Source organism: Phodopus roborovskii, unplaced genomic scaffold, assembly GCF_943737965.1.
Source record: "Phodopus roborovskii unplaced genomic scaffold, PHOROB, whole genome shotgun sequence".
NCBI lineage: Eukaryota > Metazoa > Chordata > Mammalia > Rodentia > Cricetidae > Phodopus > Phodopus roborovskii.
Window position 1 is genome coordinate 14,154,169 of NW_026126525.1, and position 17,384 is coordinate 14,171,552.

At 38.3% G+C, this 17,384-nt stretch overlaps 1 pseudogene; it reads right to left on the bottom strand.

Moving 5' to 3' along the window:
* Window positions 1-15,555: 15,555 nt before the first annotated feature.
* Window positions 15,556-17,104, bottom strand: LOC127232323 (hsc70-interacting protein-like; annotated as a pseudogene).
* Between the last annotated feature and the right edge of the window lie 280 nt (window positions 17,105-17,384).

Consider the following 17,384-nt stretch of genomic DNA (forward strand, 5'->3'; position numbering starts at 1 on the left):
ATACCTGAACTTGCCTTTAGGTTTTCAATGTCATACTGTAGACTATAAAATGCTATCATCACCATTAGTTAAAGTTAACCAAAGACAGTTCATATATCCAAATATTTTTGTCATTGACTAAGGCCAGTAGCACTCCTGGGATCCTTTGATGTATTATGACAATCTATCAAAGAAAAAACAAATAGTGTGCTTACCTGACCCTAGGAGGAATTCATTCATGAAGACAAATGGCATCACACCTTCTTGATGTCCTCCATGAGACTTGATACTTTCAAAACAAGGAGAAAAGTATAGTGAGTTATTGAAAAAAAAGGAAACAAAAGAAAAATCTATCTATAGACAATGATTTATAAAATTACCATCCTTCGACTTACTGAGTCATGGACTTCCTTCTCTAATATCTGGGAACCTGCTAATGTTAAACATGGTCCTCCTTACTGGGAATTTTGAAATGGAAAGGAAGAGATTCTGCTCACACAGATATTGGAATAGAAGAGGATGAGCAAGATGGCTTAGTGGGTAAAGTTGCTTGCTATCCATCCTGTTCATCCTATACATTATCTCCACATAAATAAGTAAATATTAATTTAAAAAAGAAATTATACTAGACAAAGTCACAGAAAACTAAACAATTCTTAAAATACAGGTTTAGAAGAAAACTATATTGTAGGCATAGTCAGGCTCTTTGATTCAACATGTGGGTATAAAAAAATATTAAAGAATAAGTGAATCAGTAAGCAGGAAAAATGGGATTTAATTGGGGAGAGGGAGAGATGAAACACAAAAGAGGGAGGATAGAAAAATTATACTATAGATGTTTGAAAAGGTCACAAAGGATCATTATTTTTATTTACATAAATTACATATAATACATATATACATACATACATACATACATACATACATATTGAAGATACAACATTTGGGCTGGCAGTGCTCCTTCCCCAAGATCAATACACTAACTAAAACCCCAGTACTAAGCATGAGAAACCCCCTTTTGAATTGTTGGTTAGGGCAGTCTAAGAGCTGCCAGGACAATACAGGTTATTGTTATTGCCATTGGTAGCCTTCCAGAAGTTGAGTCCAATTATTGAAGACACCATGTACTTTGAACACAGGGCTTGGAGGATCTGAGCTGGGATCTGACCTGAAACCCTCCTTCCTGAGGGCCAACTTTCACAGTACCAAGAAGATGTTATGCAAGCTACCAATATATTGTTTATGATCTAATAAAGCTTGCCTAAAGATCAGAGTGCAAAGCTCACCACCGCCATAGAGGCCAGGCAGTGTTGGCACACACCTTTAATCCCAGCAGCCACATTTGTTAGCCATAGAGCCTGAGCAGTGGTGGTACAGGCTTTTAATCCCAGCAATACAGAGGAATGTAAGACCATAGCTCAGGGTCTCATGCAGCATTCAGTCTAAGAATTTATAAAGACAGGATGGGGTATTCAGTATTCAGTCTTTGGCATTCAGTCTCCAGGTATGCTGGAGGACAAGTTCACCCCAGCCTTGGTAGAGGTAAGAGCTAGTGGTCACCTGTTTTGCTTTTCTAATCTTTAGCTTCAACCTCAGTATCTGTCTCTGGGTCTATATTACTCATACAACATGGAAACAACTATTTCTACCTGGGTATGCCTATGAACTGTAAGAATGACCAGCATTGCAAGATATACCGAAGAGTCCAACAGTTTAGTCATCTCTTGTTGGTAATCAATAGCTGTCCACTTGAGACCCACTCAACAAGAAGGCAAATATGCCAGGTACTGTGAACAGCCAACTACCAGGAGCTAGTAAGTTCAAGGACCATTAGAAGAGAACCTACATGCATGATTCAAAATATTTATCCTTATACCCAGAGCTAAGTGTAGCTCTTACCCATCATCAAAGTTGCTTTTTGCATTAGATGGAGACTGACACAAAGAACCACAATTAGTGAAAGGGCAGAGAACAACCGATCATGGGGTGCACATTCCAGTGGATAAACTGTGCAAGAGGGGATGGGATGATTGTAAGTACCAGATGACCAGTAAATGTGCTGTGAGATGTGCATCCTAGAATGTCAGGGAAGCTTCATCCATGGTCCCCCAATAATATGGCTGTCTACACGAAATTTGAACAAGGACAACATTAATAGGCATGAGGACATGTAAGAGGGAAATTTCATGGGGCCCCATCCCTAAACAAAAAACTACAGAAAAATAAGGAATTCTGGGGGGGGGGGGTTGGCTAGTCTTCCTTGGGGGTGTTCCCCTTAATTAGTTATCTCAAACCAACTGGTTGACCCTGAAATCATATGTGGATGATCAATACTAAATTGATTCACCAGGTCATATTTATATTTTTATCCATATTATATTTATGTAACAGTAACAAGTGAAATGCAGCAAGAGGGGTACATGAAAGGGTTGGAGAAAGGAAAGGGAAAAGTAATATTTTAATTTAAAAAAAACTAAGGAAATGATTTTTAAAGGCCATGAATAGCCAATACATACATTAAAGTGTCCAACTTTTTAGTCCTTAGGTAAATACAGTTCCAAACTATATTGATATTTCATTTCATAATGTTAGAAATGTCATTAAGAAAATGAAATACAGACCCCCCTCCACCAGCCCTCTGCCGGAGATCCATCTATCCCTATGGAACCACCCTGATCCCCCCTACCCCTGCCTGATCTTTGACCCCTATTGCTGGGCCTCTTCTGGAAGTGAGTCTGGGACAAGTTCATGTTGAAACCCTCCCACACCCTTCCTTGGAAACTACTTGGGTTATCCCCGAATATTGCTCCCCCCCCATATCCTGTCCCCATTAAGAATACTCCTAGTTTTCTGATCCACAAAGGCCCCCCCACCCAAAACCTGCCATCCCCCCACACTATTTCTACCCTACCTAGCCCACTGCACCACTGCTCTGATTGAGCACTGGAACAGAGGGTGGGTCCAACAATCCTGCCACCTCTGGGGAAATTATGGATCTGCTCTGAACACACTAGAAACGCCTATCCATGAAGGACCACCATGAGTCCCCACCTGCCTGATCTTTGACCCGCATTGCTGCCTAAGGAGAGACCTCCTAGAGAGTTTGAACCACCCAGAGCTACAGACATCAAACTCCTGGCCCACCTAAGCCCACCACCCCAAAGCAAATGAAGAAGAGAGAATGACTTAAAAAAAAAACCTTCATAAAAATGATAGAGGCCCTCAAAGAACATATGAGAAAATCCCTTAAAGAAAAAATAGAGGAAAAGACCAAGCAAAAAATGTAAGAAATTACCAAATCTCTTAAAGTAAGGAAAGCCAAGTAAAAAACAACCAAAGGGAAGGAAATTGTTCAAGACTTGAAAACTGAGATAGAGACAAAAAAGAAAACACACACTGAGGGAAGGCTGAAAATAGAAAAACTGGGCAAATGATAGTGAACTACAGACACAAGCATAACCAATAGAATACAAGACATAGAAGATACAATCTCAGGCTCTGAAGATAAACTAGAGGAAATAGATTCATCGACCAAAGAAAATCATAAATTCAACAAATCCTTAACACAAAACAACCGGGAAATGTGGGACACAGTGAAAAGGCCAAACCTAAGAATAATAGGCACAGAAGAGGGCGAAGAAGCCCAACTCAAGGTGCAGAAAATATATTCAACAAAATCATTAAGGAAAACTTTCCAATCTAAAGAAGGACATGCCCATGAACGTACAAGAAACATACAGAACACCAAATAGACTGGACCAAAGAAAAAAGACACCTCACCACATAATATTCAAAATACCTCACATACAGAATAAAGAAAGAATATTAAGAGCAGCGAAGGAAAAAGGCCAGGTAACATATAAAGGCAGACCTATCAAAATTACACCTGGCCTCTCCATGGAAACTCTCAAGGCCAGAAGGTCCTGGATAGATGTTCTACAAGTACTAAGAGTCCACGGATGCCAGCCCAGGCTACTATACCCAGCAAAACTCTCAATCACTATAGACGGAAAAAACAAGATATTTAATGACAAAGCCAGATTTTCATAACATGTATCTACAAATCCAACCCTACAGAAAGTTCTGGAAGGAAAACACCAACCCAAGGAAGTTAACTACGCTCACAAAGACATAGGCAATAAGATAATCCCACTTCACCACAACCCAAAGAATAAAGCAGAGCAAATATATTCACAATACCTCTGCCAACAACAAACCTAAAACAAAAATAAGCAGTAACAATCAATGGTCCTTACTTTCTCTGAACATTAATATTCTTAACTTGCCTATAAAAAGACACAGACTAACAGAATGGATATGAAGACAGAATCCATCCTTCTGCTGCATACAAGAACACATCTACATTTCAAAGACAGACATTACCTCAGGGTAAAGGGTTGGGAAAAGATCTTTCATCCAAATGGACCCAAGACACAAGCAGGTGAAGCTATCTTAATATCTAACAAGTTAGACTTCAAACAAAAAAAAAAAATCAAAAGAAATGAAGACAGTCATTTCGCATTCATCACAGGAGAAATCCATCAGCACAAAGTCTCAATTCTGAACATTTAAGCTCCAAATACAAAGGCACACACATTCATAAAAGAAATGCTAAAATTCAAAGCTCATATAAAACTTCAAACACTCATAGTGGGAGACTTCAACACCCCACTCTCACTGCTAGGCAGAACAACCAGACAGAAACTTAAGAAACAAAAGAACTAATAGAAGTTATGTCCTAATTGGGATTAACTGACATCTATAGAACATTCCAACCAAACACAAAAGAATATACCCTCTTCTGTGCTCCACATGGAACCGTCTCTAAAATCAACCACATACTAGGTGACATAACAAACCTCAACAGACACTAAATAAATAAATAAATAAATAAGTAGTCCCTTGTACTTTATCAAACCACCATGATTTAAAGTTGGAATTCAGGAACAGTACAAATCACAGAACACCTGCAAACTCAGGGAAACTGAACAATGTGCAATTGTACCATACCTGGGTCAAAGAAGAAATAAAGAAATTAAGGACTTTCTAGAATTCAATGAGAATGAGGACACAACATACCCAAACTTATGGGACAAGTTGGAAGCAGTGCTACAAGGAAGTTCATTGTATTACGTGTCCACATGAAGAGAATGGAGGATAGTCACATTAAAGAATTAACAGCACAAATGAATGCCTTAGAACAAAAAGAAACACTCTCACCCCAGAGGAGTAGACACCAGGAAATAATCCATACGTTTGAGCTGAAATCAATAAAATAGAAACCAGGAAAACAATACAAAAAAAAAAAAAATCAATGCAACAAAGAGTTGTTTTTTCGAGAAAATCAACAAGCTAGACAAACCTTTATCCAAACTAACGAAAAAGCAGAAAGAGAACATGCAAACTGACAAAATGAGAAAAGAAAAGGGGAACACAACAATGGACATAGAGGAAATCCAGATAATTTTCAGATCATAATCTGAAAACCTGTACTCCTCAAAATTTGAAAATTCAAAGGAAATGGACAAATCTCTGGGTAACTATCACTTACCAAAATTAAATCAAGAACAGATAAACAAATTAAATTGGCCTATAACCCCTAATGAAATAGAAGCAGTCATCAAAAGACTCCAAACCAAAAAAAAAGTTCAGGGCCAGATGGCTTCAGTGCAGAATTCTATCAGAAATTAAAGAAAATTCTAATACCAATACTCCTCAAATTGTTCCACACAATAAGAGCAAAAGGTTCATTACCAAACTCTTTTTATAAGACCATAATCACCTTGGTACCCAAGCCACACAAAGACATAACTAAGAAAGATAATTACAGACCAATATCCCTCATGAACATTGATGCAAAAATACTCAATAAAATACTGGTAAACTGAATCCAAGAACACAAAGAAATCATCCACCATGACCAAGTAAGCTTCATTTCTGGGTTGCAGGGATGGTTCAACATACAAAAAAAAAAAAAAAAAAAAAAAAAAAAAAAACTATCAATGTGATCCACCATATAAACAAACTAAAAAAGAAAACCCACATGATCATCTCATTAGATGCTGAAAAAGCCTCTGGCAAAATTCAACACCCTTTCATGATAAAGGTCTTGAAGAGATCAGGGATAACAGGAACATACCTAAACATAATAAGAGCAATATACAGTAAACCAACAGCCAACATCAAACTGAATGGAATGAAGCTTAAGGTGATTCCTCTAAAATCAGGAACAAGACAAGGCTGCCCAATCTCTCCATATCTTTTCAATATTGTACTTGAAGTTCTAGTTAAAGCAATAAGACAAGAAAAGGAGATCAAGGGGATACAAATTGAAAAGAAAGAAGTTAAACTTTCACTATTTACAGATGATATGATAGTTTACGTAAGCAAACCAAAAAACACTACCAGGGAACTCCTACAGCTAAAAAAAGAAAAAAAAAAATCACCTTCAGCAAACTAGCAGGATACATGATAAACTCAAAAAAAATAAATAAATAAATAAAAAAAAAAAAACATTAACTCTACTACATATAGACCACAAAGGGGCTGAGAAAGAAATCAGAGAAACATCACCCTTTACAATAGCCACAAACAACATAAAGTATCTTGGAGTAACACTTACCAAGGAAGTGAAAGACATATATAGCAAGAACTTTGTGACTCTAAAGAAAGAAATTAAAGAAGATACCAGAAAATGGATAGGTAGGAGAAACATAGTAAAATGGCAATCTTGCCAAAGGCAAGATACAGATTCAATGCAATCCCCATTAAAATCCCAGCATAAATCTTCACTGACCTTGAAAGGATAATCAACTTTATATGGAAAAACAAAAGACCCAGGATAGCAAAAACAAGCCTGGACAATAAAGGAACTTCCAAAGGCATTACCAACCCGACTTTAAGCTCTACTACAGAGCTATATTCCTGAAAACAGCCTGGTATTGGCACAAAACTAGACAGGCAGCCCAATGGAATCTAATAAAAAATCCTGACATTAACCCACACACCTACAAACAATTTTTGACAAAACAGCTAAAAGTATACAATGGGAGGAGGAAAGCTTCTTCAACAAATGGTGCTGGCACAACTGTATGATAGTATGTAGAAGACTGCAGATAGATTCTTGTCTATCGCCATGCATAAAACTCAAGTCCAAATGGATCAAAGATCTCAACATAAATCCAGCCATACTGAACCTCTTCAAACAGAAAGTGGGAGGTACCCTTGAACAAATTTTGTACAGGAGACCACTTCCTGAACATAACTCCAGTAGCACAGACAATGAGATCAACAACTAATAAATGGGACCTCCTCAAACTGAGAAGCTTCTCTAAGACAAAGAACACAGTTCACAAGACCAGATGGCAGCCCACAGACTGGGAAAAGATCTTCAGCTATCCTGCATCTGACAGAGGGCTGATCTCCAAATTATATAATGAACTCAAGAAACTAGTCACCAAAACACCAAATAACCCTATTAAAAAATGGGGTACAGAACTTAAGAGAATTCTCAATAGAGGAAATCAAAAAGGCTGAAAGACACTTAAAGTGCTCAACATCCTTAGCTATAAGGGAAATGCAAATCAAAACAACTCTGAGATACTATCTTACTCCTGCCAGAATGGCTAAAATTAGAAACACCAATGACAACTAATGCTGGAGAGGATGTGGAGAAAGGGGAACACTCCTCCACTGCTGGTGGGAGTGCAAACTTGTATAGCCATTTTGGAGGTCAGTATGGTGATATCTCAAGAAAATGGGAATCAGTGTACCACAAGACCTGGCAATCCCACTCTTAGGCATATACCCAAATGATCCACATCCATGCAACAAAGACATCTGTTCTACTATGTTCGTAGCAGCATTATTTGTAATAGCAAGAACCTGGAAGCAACCTAGATGCCCCTCAAATGAAGAATGTATAAAAAAGATATGGCACATTTACATAATGGAATATTACTCTGTGGGAAAAAAAATAATGGAATCTTAAAATTCACAGGCAAATGGATGGAACTTGAAGGAACCATCCTGAATGAGATAACCCAATCACAAAAAGAGGAACATGGGATGTACTCACTCATATATGGATTTTAGACCTAGAGCAAATATCACCAGCCTATAATTCACACTGCCAGAAAAGCTAGGATACAAGGAGGACTCTAAGAGTTTCATACAAGGTCCCTCAAAGAAGGGGAAAGGAACAAGATCTCCTGAGCATATTGGGAATGGGGGTGGGGACAGTGAGTGGAAAGGGGGCTAGGAGAAAGAGAAGGGGAAAAGAGGAAAGCACATGGTACTAGGAAGATTGAGTCAGGGGAGAAAAAGACAAGAGAAAGAGAGAGAAAGACAGAGAGGGATACCATAAAAGAGGGAGCCATTATAGGTTTCAAGAGAAAACTGACTCTAAGGAAATATCCAGAGACCTATAAGACTGACCCCAACTAACAATTTGAGCAACAGTGGAAAGGGTACCATAAATGTTCTTCCCTGATAATGAAATTGGTGACTAACTTATCTAACATCATAGAGCCCTCATCTAGTAGCTGATGGAAACAGAAGCAGACACCCACAGCTAAACACTGCGCTGGGCTAGAATCCAGATGCACAGAGGGAGGACAAGACCGGGCTACAGAAAACCACAGAGATAGCTGACCTGAACAAGGAGTAGCTAACACCCCCCCCCCAAGACTGATAGCTGGGAATCCAGCATTGGACCTACTCAGACCCCCTGAACATAGGTCTCAGTTAGAAGGCCTGGGCAGTCTAAGGGACCTCGGACAGTGGAACCAGGATGTATCCCTGGTTCCCAAAATGAATTTGTTGGCACATCCCCCCTGGAGGGATACTCCCTTAACCTAGAAGCAGGAGGGAAGTCCTAGTTCCTACTCCAAATGACTTGACAGATTTAGATGACCCCTCCAGGAAGGCATCACCCTACATTTGGAGCGGTTTGGGGGGGGCGTGGCAGGTTGGTCAGGGGTCATGGGAGGGTGGGAGAGAGAGAGGGAAGGAAGAAGGTAGGGAGAGAAAACTGGGATCAATATGTAAAATAAGAAAAATAAATTAAAAAAGAATAAATTACAAGGAAATGTTTGTGAGGATTTATTGAGAGGGAACATTTGCATAATATTGGTAGGTATGTACATCAATGCAGCCACCATAAAAATCAGTATGGTGAGTCTTCCCCAAAGAAAAACAGAATTGCAATATGATCCATTCCTTTTTTTCCACTGAGTACAGACTCAAGAGAATAAAAGTAAGGATACAACATAGATGGCTGTGTAATCATGTTTATTATAGTATCAGTCATAATGGCTAATTACATGAATCAGCCTAAGTGCCAGCTCATGGGTGAATAAGAAAATGTGAGGAGTGTACTCAGTGTGGTGTTACTCAGCCACAAAGCATTAAATTATGTCATTTTCAGAAAAATGAATGGAATTGTAGATCACATTAGGCGACATAACCAGACGTCGATAAGTGTTATATATTTTCATTATATATAAAATTTAGAAAAATGTGAAAGCAAAAGATGATTTAAAGGGAGGGAATATGAGAATGCAGTGGATACATATGTATAAATTATATGCATGTATAAGTATGTTAGAACATATGTTAAGACAAAAGAAATCTTAGAAGCACCAGTTCATGTGGGCGGGAGAAATGGCCTAGTGGGTAAGAGCATTTCCCGCTCTATCTGAGGACCCATGTATCTATGTAAATACAAATCTTTAAAAGAAAATCAGAAGTTCATTAGGCAATTATAATTTGCATCATCCATATAAAAGAATGTAAGACTATTCTATATGACAAGTATGGCTTGAGTGAATATATATATATATATATATATATATATATATATATATATATTCTGAAATAATGAAACCTAATACTTCCTATTGTTTTCTTAAATGAGATTAGACAAAGTATTTGTTGTTGGGGCCTGTGGAAGTTGCTCCTCTTTGTCTTGACTTAAGGTCAGAGAATTCAGACTGATCCTTGTTCTTTCGAGGTTAAAGGCCTAGGACCTAAAAGTCTAAGATATGGCTACTGAAGGATGTTTGGCCTCAAGTGTGGATTTCTCAACTAGATAATACTTGATCTAAGGTTATTAGACATCTTAATCCTTGAGGGTAGATAAAAGGAGGTTTGATCTAAGGTGTCGTTACTAAATGTTTTGAGAATTAAGGAAGCCTGTTTGTTCCTTGTATCATAGTAAAGTCTTTTGCCTTCCCCCATCTTTTGGTTGGGGTATATAAGTATTCTGAGCAAAAAACTTAGGGCAGATCCCAGTACTCACTGGATGCCTTCCAGACTCTATCTTCTGTCTCTAGCCTGTTTCTTTCCTCAGTTTACACTTGCCCTCTCAGAAATGGACCAGAGAAATTGACTGGCCCTGACAATTTGTCTAATATCAAATAATGTTACTTGGTTTGCACAGAGAAAACAAATAAATAAGTCCCAACTCTGGATAGCCACTTTATGCTCAAGAAAACTAAGTTTCATTAAAAAAGATTATATCCTCCCACTCCCAGCTCTAGTTCTAGTCATTCAGACTACACACCAGCCAAGCTAAATTCCCAAACTCTTGCCTGAATCCTCACCATACTCTTGGGCCTTGCTCCCATCATAGAGGTTGAACCCAGAGAGACACAACCATGAGTCGTATTTGCAGTCCTCAATTACCACTGAATTAGAACTACCCCTGTATCTCCAACCAAAAATCATCATTGACGATCTGAAGGACTGGCTTCCCAACTCTTCATATCTAATCTGAAATCCACCAAGATTGGACAATAGTAAATCAGAACCCAACTTCTACCCAAGAGGCAAGCTAGACTCTCACATCAATTAAAGAAGTTCACATACCCAAATATATATGTATGTATGTATGTATGTATGTATGTACGTATGTACATATGTATGTATGTATACAGGCCATTGTATATTCCCCAAACCCATTAGTGATAGAAAATTTTCTTTAATTAAAATTACATAGATGAACCCCAAGACACAGAATTTAAAAAGAACAGTCATAAACTTCAAAGAATGAGGATTTTTGGTTGTACAGTGCCAAACATTCAACCCTTAGAGCATACAGAAAATATGCATACAAGTAACGTTATATGGACTGAAGAGGTTACATATATATGCAACAGGGTGGTGGGGTATATGAAACAGTTTAGAAGGAGGAAAGGAAGGGAGAGATATAGCTGTATTATAATCTCAAAAATAAGATGAAAGAAGAGAAGAACAAAGACCTCAATAAACTGAAAGAATACAGGGATAAATTTCTGAGTGACATCCAAGAGACCTGTGTAAAATGATGAAGATGATAGGCGATTTGAAAACTGAATCCAGTAAAGAGATCGAACTACTCAGTATGTAAGCTGAAATCAAGATGGAATTGAGAAACTCAGTAACCCAATTAGAAAAGCTCAGGAAAAAATTTTATAATTGGAATAGATCAATGAGAAAACATCAGGACTTGGATATGTAGTAGAGGAATTTGACCACAGAAGCAAAGAGTATGCAAAAAAGAATTTTAAACACAGCAAAGAAACATGCAGGAACTTTGGGACACCAAGCTAAGACAAAGTCTTTGTAAGCATAGAAAGAGACAAATACAAGCTCAGTGGTATAGATCCAACATTTAACAGAAACATAAAAGAAAACTACCCCAAATTAAGGAATGTTGTACCTATACTGATACAAGAAACACAGAAAACACCAAATAGCCAACAGTAGAGAAGAATCTTCCCATAATTAGGACACTGAATACAGAGAGCAGAGAGGAATTTTTAATCTACAAAAAAAAAAAAAAAAAAAAAAAAAAAAAAACAACAACAACAACAAAAAAAAAAAAACCACTACAAATCACACATAAAGGAAAACCCATCATAAAAAGAGCTGACTCATCAATGGAAGCATCAAAAGTCAGAAGGATGTGTAGCCATGTACTCCAAGTTCCAAAAGATCATGTATGCCAATCCATGATATTTATCATCACACGGCTGTAGTTGAAAGAGAAGCGAAACATTCCATTTAACAAACAGGACAAAAGACTTCATATTTACCAAACCATGACTACATAGACACTGAGCACAATAATTTAGATGGTTTAGATTAAAGAGAGGATAACAAAGAGGTTATAAAAGGAAAACAAATGAAGCTATAATCACTGAAACACCAAACAGGATGAACAACACAAACAGCAAAAAGACAAAATAATAGTAATATAGTAATCAATATACACCCTTCAACAATAACTAAATATTAATAGCCCCAGTTGTAAAAAGAGTTATCAGTCCAAATAAAAACCTAGAGTGGCACTTTTATCCTGAGTGTAATCAAGAGCGGTTTTGGATAATTGGATTTATCATGTCCCCCCAAATGAAGAGGAAATTCATTCCTGGCACTGTATTCCTAGACAACTACCAGTGACTGCAGGAGTTATAGATCCTAGAGGAAATCCTGTGACTGCCAGTTTCCAAAAACAGCATACTTTCTAACTGTATCCTAAATATTTATCCTTGTACTCACAGATAAGTGCGGGTTTCAGCCCTCCTCAAAGAGACTTCATTTTGCAGCTGACAAAAGTTATTACAGAGGTCCACAACTGGTGATAATTCAATTAATAACTGAGTTGCTCAACCCCAATTAGTACATCTACAATGTAACCCCTACACCTAAGGTTCAAGAAAAATATCAGAAGAGGGCAGAAAGATTTTAATAGCCAGACTAGATGGTCTTCCAGGCATGACAGGGAAGCTGTACTTGAAATCTGAACAATATGATTGCTTAAACTAAAGCAGACCTACATAACTATACAAGTCAACATTCCTATAAACAATATGTTTATAGGAAATTTTACAAGATCCTACTCCTACATAAAGAGCTACTGGCAGTCAACAGCTGGTGAGATAGGGGAGTCAGTTTTATGGTGTTTGGTAACTCAGATAACTGAATAATTTGATTCTATATGCAATAAAACTCTCAGCAATCCTCAGTTTTAGTCAATTAGACTTGTAAAAGCTGTAGCATTTGTGTGACTTTATTGTGGAACTTGGTTTCACAAAAGGGGAGTTGTTTGAATATATGTAACACATTAGAAAAACAACTGACTAGAAAATAATCATAAGGCTCTTGAAGTCTCTTATAATAATCTCATCTGCTAGCAGATCTAAAATTATTAACAATTTCTACATATCTTATCTCGGGTTATAGTAATATATTGTGAAGCATTAAGATTCTCACTATACAGTACTTTTTATAATATTCTTGAGTAAATGAAAGGACACACATTTTATTTCAGTCTAATTTATCTTTATGTCCATGAACAAATTATTTCTTGCTGACAAATTAATTACATAACCATTTCGATAAACTAAAAAATAGCATTCCAATAGTTACCTGGGTTGCACTTTTATTGCTATAATCTGTTTTTGTTCTTTTACATCTCATTAATTCCAGTGCATGTAGATCTTATAAGAGCCATTACATCAGTGCTGTAGTCTTTCTTAGCCAGAATGAACTGCTTCCATGCCCTTTACACAGTTATGATGGCTTGGCCTCAGAAAGTGAATCCCAATTTCCCCTTTTTCTTTTGTCTTGTCTAGTTTTCGTCTATGCCTCCCATCCAAGCCACACATAGGACTTAACCAGAGGCATTTTCTTCATGACTGTGGTCTCTTTTCTCTGCCTGGGTTACTGAGGTTCTCCAGTGTCTTTTAGGGGCAAATATGACCCCTAGATATGTGTCAAGCTGCTCTGAGCATAATTCATATCCTCGTTATATAATGGCTCTCAGTCATTCTCCAGAAAATGGGTTCTGAAATAACCACACAAAAATGGTGATTTCTACACTCATTTACTGGCTGACTCTTGCTTAGTAATAGGTTGGCTGCCTGTACCACACTAAAATCTGTTTCATCAAGAAAATGACCTTCCCTACACTGTTCTTGCCTTCCTATCCTCAATGCCCTCAACAGTGCCTATTACATTATAAAGAATAAGCACCTTTTTGTTGATAACATTAAGTTTTCAGGCTTAGTACATTCCTCCCCTAGACAGATATATAACCTCTGAGCTCTCATACCCATTCTCATCTTAGGTAAAAACTTTTCTAAATACAGTGATCACAGGATACAAATTTATTTGTAGGTTTATAGTTCACCATAGGAGGCTAATGTTAAAAACTCCTTTATTGGAACAAAACATGCAGATGTGAACCCACATTTATGCATATATCTGAGTGTGAACACATGTGAAAACATGATGAAGTCTTTTTTCTGTATCCACAAATTATTGGGACTGTGAGTTATGTTGTCATGTTGACTGGACTGTATTAAAGAATTCAATGAAGCAGTTTGATCAATTTCATGCTTTGGTACTTTTCTTTTTGGTAGTGCTTTTGTCGTTGGTTTGTTGTGTTTTGCTTTTGTATTTGAGAAGGACAGCTATTTAACTGAGAAAAGCAGAAGTCTAACATATTACCCTTTGCTCTGCCCAAATTTCTCATTATCTCATCCCCACTGGAAGAGATGGAGTATGCTATGGCCACAACTAGTCTTTCAGCATGCAGCTCACCGTGTTTTAGAAGCAGTCAATCTAAGCTCCATGATGCCTAACACTGTCTCCCTAGAGGCCAGGTAGTGAACTCCAGGTGGGGTCTCCATCACCTCTGGGGTCCTGTTTCCCTTCCCTCTTACTCTAATTTGCCTGAATATGCTAGGAAGTTCTTTATTTAAGGGAAAAATATAAAAATGTACATTAAATAGGGAGTTAAAGAATGGATTCAGGGCCAACCTCTTTTGATGTACTCTCATACCACCTTATTGCACTTAAAAATAAACCATACTGCATATTTTACAGGAAACCACATGATGCTCTAAAATATCTGGTGTGAGCTGGGTGCTATAGAGGAACCAATTAAGCCATCCATGATCTCACAGTCACTTACTCCCATTCTGCCTTCCCTGGGCAACTTGTTAATGGACTATTCACTTACCAAAACTCCAAAAGAAAACACTCTAGTTAACCATTTGTGATCTCTTTTGTTATTCTATGATAACGGAACTCCAAAATCTCCCAGGTGACTGGCATAGAGCCTCAAAAATTAGATGTATAAAGAGGTAAGTAATTAGTATCTACACAAAGATTAAGGTGCTATGATAATTAGTCATGGAGTCTTGCAGCACCACAGTGGCCTGACTCAATTGTCCATGTTTAGATAAAGTGCAAAAACTTTGTTTAAATTCTTCAACTAAAATGGAAACAATCTTAGTATATAGGTTACAGGATATAAGGATGAAGAAATCAATACATGTATATTAAGATGGTGACTGGTTGATAGCAAGCAATCAACAGAAGATAGCAAGCATAGCTACTATGGTTCCATGACCCCAGAGTTCAGGCTCCTCCTGTAGTCTTTGCTACAATACAAAAGTGCCTGCTTTAGTCCTTTATGTAATGAAGAGAAGACAAGTTGGTAGTATACTTAATTCTGGTCTGTAATTCTACAAACAGTATTTGTTTTTTTTTTGTTTGTTTGTTTGTTTTTTGTTTTTTTTCAACTTAAATGGGTTTTATTTGCTTCCCACTAACAAATCTTTATTTCCATTCATGAGAGCAGTAAGTCGACTATATTCAGCTTCCTCACCCAGTTATTCAAAGGAAAAACCCAAAAAGAATAGTAAAGAAGAATGTAGAAATTAATACCCCCTAAATTTTTAAAAAATATGTTTAAGGTTGAAAAGTGTTTTAAGTTTGTAATTCCTAATAGGAAAACATTATCTGAATGAAGCCCCTAATGGCAAACCACTGTAAAATGCTTCAGCTGCATTTGATGCAGAAAGGAAGGGATTCTCTTCGAAGCACCCCAGCTCTCCAGATGAGGTCAGAGATACACTGGTTTGTATTGCAACATCCAGTAAGTGAGCTAAGCTGCTATTCATTCAGCATTGTTATGAAATTATGCTTGACCTCCAAACTTGGCTGACAATTTACTGATGAGATTCATAACCTTTGGGTTGCTCTGATGTTTTGACATATTTGCGGAGTTCTGGGCCACATCCTGGAAAGCCACCATGACTTCTAGATCCTGCATGACCGCAAGAACCTCTGGGTCACTGAGGATTTCACTGAGCCCAGGCATTCCTGCCATTCCAGACATGCCCCCTCCCATGCCAGGCATTCCTCCAGGAAAATTACCAGGCATTCCCCTAGGAAAACCACCTGGAAAGAGCCATACTGAGCTCCAGACCGTCTTCTGGCTTCTTCTTCCTTTTGGGCTCTCTCATACTCCTCTCGAGCCTTCTTCGCCCTTTCTATTCTTTCTTTTATCTCTCGCTCTTCACGTTTGTGCTCATACTTTCTCCGATGCTCAGCATTTTTTTTTTTTTTTTTTTTTTTTTTTTGGTCCTGAGGCTGAACTTCTCTCAGCACTGCACTGGCTCCTCGTCATAACCCAGCTTACAGGCAAGAGCGAGGTCATGAGCTGCTTCTTCCCAGTGACCCAGGAGTCTGTGTGCTTTCCCTAGCACTTGCAGGGTTTACTCGCCACTTGTATGGCTGAGCAGGATCAGGGTTTATTTCAATGGCTCTGTCCTGTCACAGTCTCGAATGACAGCATTTGGCTTCTGTAATTTGACTAAGACACTGAGTCTCTTGGCATACAGAATAGCCAAACGAGGATTTAGCTTGAGGCGTCAGCGAATAAGTCAATTGCTTTCTGCAGCTCACCATCATTTAGGGCTTCAATGGCAGCGCCCTTCTTTTCATTTGCTTGATCCATCATGTCCTCAGTTATCTCTGCATTTTTATCTCCCATTTCTTGAGGGGCACCAGTGTCTAGCTCAATTACACCGTCATTGTCAATTTCTAGATCACTTTCCTCACTTGATGGTCCATCCGTCTTTGTTTTCCTCTGTTTATTATCTCTCTTTCTTCCTTGACAGTGTCTTCTGGCTTAGCTTTATGAGTAGCAGGTGGTACTTTACCCCCCACCCCCCATGCTCTCCACCCACTCCCTCAGGAAACGCATTTCTTTGGCGTGCAGGACACTCCGATCCTGCTTACACATCTTCACGAAGGCCCGAAGCTCTCTCACTTTGTGGGGATTCATGGTTGGGAGGTGGAAGGCTGGAAGCGGTAGGAGGCAATGGAGGCCCAAGGCCAGGCCCCGGTGCAGCTAAACGTGACCGAGGAGAAGGCTACTAACAGTATTTGTATCCAAACTTCAAGAAACCAAGAGCTGCATCTTCTCAAGCAGTCAGTGATGACTGTGTGGGTGCTTTGGCTTATTCCACAGAGGAAAGACCTCATTATCGCTGTTCTGAACACTGTCTCTTTGCTCTTGAATGCCTATTGATGGATACATAGCACAACTCCAAGAATGGCAGCTG